Genomic DNA, 5,641 nt, shown 5'->3' with positions numbered 1-5,641 from the left:
TTATCCCTTGGCTGACCGAGGAACGCAACACACAAGGTGAAGACTGCGGAAGAGATTGGGGCATAGGAACTGTTATAAAGCAATGGATTCAGCAGGCCTCACAGGTACAAAGGCATTGTAAAGTTCACAAGTTAGCTACATGCAGAATGGATGCAATACTTGCCTAGGCTGAAAAGGAATTATGGCATTAAATACCATCATCCTCATACCAATATGAAAAAAGTCTATTCTTGGTCAGTCCTTTATCTAGAGAGTTGAACCAATGTATAAGTTTTGTTTCTGCCACTAGTAAATAGTATCATCCTGTTTCAAAACGTTTTGCTTTTACTGATAGCTAACATGGTACAACACTCTACTAAGGGCCCGTTTCCACTATCACGAATCCGCATGCGTTGCCCACATGCAGATTCGCACAGCCAATACAAGTGGATGGGCCTGTTTCCACTTGTCAGTTTTGCTGTGCGTTTTTCTGTGCAGGATTTTTCTGCATGGCACAGCCCTCAGAATTCGCCTGCGTGTGGAATGCAGGTGAATCGCACGCAATGTATTTAATAGGGAAATTGCATGCGTTTTCCCCATGCGTTTTTTGCCGCGAATTCGCATGCGATTTCGCATAGGTACCCATGTTAATTCACACAGGCAGTGACATGGTTAAAATCGCATCACCCTAACCTATGCGAAATCGCGGCAAAAAACGCATGCGGAATCGCACCCGCATGCGATTTGCCTGCGGTGATTCGCCGGCGATTCCGCAAACGCTATAGTGGAAACGGGCCCTAACGCTACTAGCATTCAACAGTATAACTGTAACGATCGGTGTAGCAACACAGACGTCTGATTATGTGTGATCTGCAGAATCACCAATAATACAGACGCTATACCTGATTATGTGGTGATCTGCAGTATCACCAATAATACACGTATAGCTGGCAAGATACAAGGTATGTGTAGTGCTTGGTGCAACAATAGACTGGGCCTTACCAGAGGAGCTGGTAGGCACTAAAGAACTCAGCAACAATAGGTTTAGCAAGACCTCACCAGAGGAGCTGGTGGGGACTTATTAGAACACAGTAACGATAAGTTTGCAAGACCTCACCAGAGGAGCTGGTGGGTACTAATAGAACACAGTAACAATAAGTTTAGCAAGACCTCACCAGAGGAGCTGGTGGGTACTTATTAGAACACAGTAACAATAAGTTTAGCAAGACCTCACCAGAGGAGCTGGTGGGTACTTATAGAGCACAGTAACAATAAGTTTAGCTGAGCCTCACCAGAGGAGCTGGTGGGCACTATTAAGAATACCTCACCAGTGGCGAGGGCCCACTGGTGAGTCGGAGCGTCAGACAGGCTAGGTACGGCAACTAAGAGGCAGATACAGTACAGAGTCAGAAGGCAAAAGAGTAGTAGGTAATCAGGCAGGGATTCGGCAACTAGATCAGATGGGCAGAAGTACAAAGACGAATAGCAATTAGCAGAGTCAGAGGTTAGCCAGAGTCATACACAGAATATCAATAATATACAGTAAACAATCTCCTAGTCTTGTGTGAAATATCTGGTTCCCTCCCAGATTAAAGCACACCGGATACTAGTCTAAGGTCTGAGCGCTAGCACATAAGTATTTGCAACCGCAGGCAAGTTGTGAGTGAGCAGCGACGGCTTAAGAAGCAGAGAAAACCTCCAAGCCGCACCTTCTTAAATCAGCCAATCCTGAGCGGCGAACGTCCGCTCTGACGTCAGCCGACCAGCGGGTCAGCTGACGCGCCTCCTCCCAGCATAAAGGTCCCCTCTACACACGCGGCCGCGCGATACAGAAACCTTATGTGCAAATGACAATTCCGTCCTCGGCGTGCTAGACGCCGAGGGAACGGAAAAAGACTCTGAATAGGGAACCGAAGCGGCTGCGGAGACACCCTGCGTGCCCGCAGCCGCATATGTTACAATAACTCAACGGTATGAAAATATGAGGTGCAACAATATAGTATTAACTGCAACAGCAGAGACACAATTTGAAAAGCTGTTAATCTGTGAAAATCAGGCTAGGCACAAGCCTGCCAAAAGCCACTGAAGGACTGGCAAAATGGGTGCAAACTTGCCGGTATTAAAACACCTAGTTCCACAAGTGCCTGTTAGGTGGAGCTGATATGTCTCAACACTCGTTGGCGCAAACAGGAACCAATTTGTAATGCACTCCAATTGCGAACCAATTGATACAATACCTCTTAAGAAAGCAGGCTTAAGAGGCATAAGAATCTCTCAGCACAACTTAATCACTGGCTTGTATTGTATTGTTGCAGTACACTCAGCTGTACATACAGTCCACCACAGGCATCACAAGCATCTCTAGTTATCCTTCAGTGATGTTTGTCAAATCATATTAATCAAATGATGTTAGTCAATAAGGGCAAATGGGAGTCCCTTACCACCTGCATCCACAGTCACTTCCCTTCAGGGGCATAGCAATAGCCATAGCAGCTGGTATGGGGCCCTGAAGCATAGGGAAGCCCAGTGGATACTTCATGTATTCACCATTAACGAACTTGTGTTTTTCCACTATCTGGCCTTGTCTCAAATTCCCATGGATTATATGTTTATTGCATAAGAACGTAAATTGCCCAATGAAGGTAACTCATATCGATAGTGTAGGGGCATTGCTTAACCTCTTCGGGACCGGCCGCCTACCCCCCCTTAAGGACCAGGCATTTTGCGCGGGAGGGGGGTGCGCGCGTTTGGGGGGTCAGGCGGCCGGATCCCGTCAGTGGTTGGCTGTATTTATGTCCCCCCATGGTGGCCTGTGCCCCCCCTTCTGCCAGCAGCCTTCACTCACCTTCCAGGCTCCAGCGATGAGCCGCACGGGACCCTCTTCTCCGGCTGGCATCTCCATTCTGTCTGACGATCAGTTCCGGGTCGCGGCTTGATGACGTCATCAAGCCGGGACCCGGCGCTGAGGTCAGATGGAGCGGAGATGCAGGCCAGAGCTAAGGGGGTGCCGATCGTCGTGGGAACGGCAGGGAGGTGAGTGGATCCTCTTCTTCTCCCCCCTGCCGCCGCAGCTGTCAAACTGATCACTACGATTGGACGGCGATCGTAGTGATCACGTGATCAGCAGCCATACACGATGGCTGCTGATCACTCGGGGGAGATGTCGGTCATATGACAGCTTAATCTCCCCCTCCGGGTGCGCACGATCGCGTCGGGAGCGGAAACTGCAGGCCGGCGTAGATCCTACGCCTCATCAGGCTAGAACAGCCACATGTGCGGCGTAGGATCTTTTCACCTGGTCCCGAAAAGGTTAAAGGAGCTCTGTCGCAAAAATCTTAAAATTTAAAAAATACACGTAAACACATACAAATAAGTATGTTTCTTCCAGAGTAAAATGACCCATAAATTACTTTTCTCCTATGTTGCTGTCACTTACAGTAAGTAGTAGAAATCTGCAACAGATTTTGGACTAGCCCATGTTCTAATGGGGGCTTCTCAGGGTTTTCTTTATTTTCAAAAGCACTTAATGAATAGCAGTTGCTCCATACAACTGCTAAAGAAGTGCACGGTGAGCAGGGAGGCTGGCCAGCATCTTTGTATAAATCTTTTTCAGGGAATGTCTCTATAAAGAATAAAGGCCATGCTGAGAATCCCCATGAAGAGATGGACTAGCCCAATATCTGTCGGTAATGTCAGATTTCTACTACCTTCTGTAAGTGACAGCAACATAGGAGAAAAGTAATTTATGGCTCATTTTACTCAGGAAGAAATGTACATCTTATTGGTATGTGTTTTACATTTTAAGATTTTTGCAACAGTTCCTCTTTAAATAGACTGGGACCAAGAATTTACATTTTAAGATTTTCACGACAGTTCCTCTTTAAGTGCCTACACCTGAGGGCCCCAAGAAAGTTTTTCTATGGGGCCCCATGATCTCTAGCTACGCCACTGCTTCCTTTCCACACCGTATTTGCAGCTTCTTATCATTTAGCTGCCCTCTAACATTTATCCCCCTCCCTTGGCCCCCATAGTTTGAATAGCACCAGAAGCTCTGATAGCTGGTGTCTATGTTGTCTCAAGTGTACACATTAAGCTGGACTCAAAGTTGTATCTGGCATGTATGCTTGGATGCTGGTGTGACTCCAGGCCACGGTTATACACACTTCCTTCTTCCCTCCTTGAGACGGCTATAAAACAGTGTTACAGTAGAGTCTTGTTTTAGTAAACTCTGATATAGTAAGCCTCTGGGTATAGTAAACTCAGTCTTTGTAATAGACTGATTTTTGTGTAGAAAAATCTGTAAAGCAGTAACTTCCCAATAAGCTATTGGAAAATAATCCTATTCTTTGAAATATCTGTGGAGATAACAGGCTGAAATACAGGATCAGGATTTGGGCTATCTATTGCCTGAGTCTGTTTATGTTTAGCAACTTGTTGACCTGGGGAAAGTACCTAAGGGGAGGCTCGTGGCCTGCTGCCTCATTCTCATCAGACATGATGCAGGCAGAGGAAGCATGCTCATGGAGTTCTTCTTTATAATTCCCTTTTTCAGGTATTTTATCCATACTTTGAGATCAAAGTGAATTCAGTGATTGCTAGACAGCTATTGTATGTTATATGAACAACTTATGAACATGTTAAATGTATGTGAAGCAGATATTTGCTGTGGTTAAACTGAGCAGTGCTGGATGTGTTATATATCAGGCAGCTAGCCATTCAGCCATTTTAGTGTATAGGTGTTATCTATCAGGGAGTTATACTGTATATTAGAAAGCTAGCTAATTCAGGTATTTTATCCATACTTTGAGATCAAAGTGAATTCAGTGATTGCTAGACAGTTATTGTATGTTATATGAACAACTTATGAACATGTTGAATGTATGTGAAGTAGATATTTGCTGTGGTTAAACTGAGCAGTGCTGTATGTGTTATATATCAGGCAGCTAGCCATTCAGCCATGTTAGTGATTTGTGCAGAAGAAGAGCAGATCAGGCCTCACAGCCAGTATGCAACGTGTGTGTTCATATGAAGCCTTATAACTCACAGATCTGCAGGAATAATATGATTATTGCAAGTGCATCTGAGCTAGTGTGCAGCCACATGTGTGTTTAGTGACTCCCTGCAGTCAGCCATGCTGGAACCTCGTGTCACAGTGAATCTATGCAGTTATAAAGATCAGCCAGCAAAGTTAATGCATCTTTATCTGTTCAGCAAGAAATGCTTTTGTATTTGCACTTTTATATGACTGTTATATGGACAAGAACGGCATGCTATTGTGAAATAGTTCTTATAGGAAACCTTTTATTTGCTATACAAATGATTTTATTTGAATAAATTCTCATCAGACATGATGCAGGCAGAGGAAGCATGCTCATGGAGTTCTTCTTTATAATTCCCTTTTTCAGGGTGTAACATTTTGGAGGTCCCACCGAGATGAATGTGATGAGGATTAGCTGCCCAGACAGACGTCCCTAATCATCATTCAACTTCGAACACACTGATTGCCAGAGAGGACAGAGAGGTCGTGACAGTTCGACAGCTGTGGAAGGAGAGACTTGCATGTGATCTGAGGTTAACGAATAGTGCCAGGAGAGCTGTGCTGTCTATCCTACAGGAAAAGGTTGAACATCAGACTAAATTTGTCCCAGGGCAAGGAATCGCG

The sequence above is a fragment of the Hyperolius riggenbachi genome, chromosome 10 (assembly GCF_040937935.1).
Source record: "Hyperolius riggenbachi isolate aHypRig1 chromosome 10, aHypRig1.pri, whole genome shotgun sequence".
NCBI lineage: Eukaryota > Metazoa > Chordata > Amphibia > Anura > Hyperoliidae > Hyperolius > Hyperolius riggenbachi.
This window is presented reverse-complemented; position numbering follows the sequence as displayed.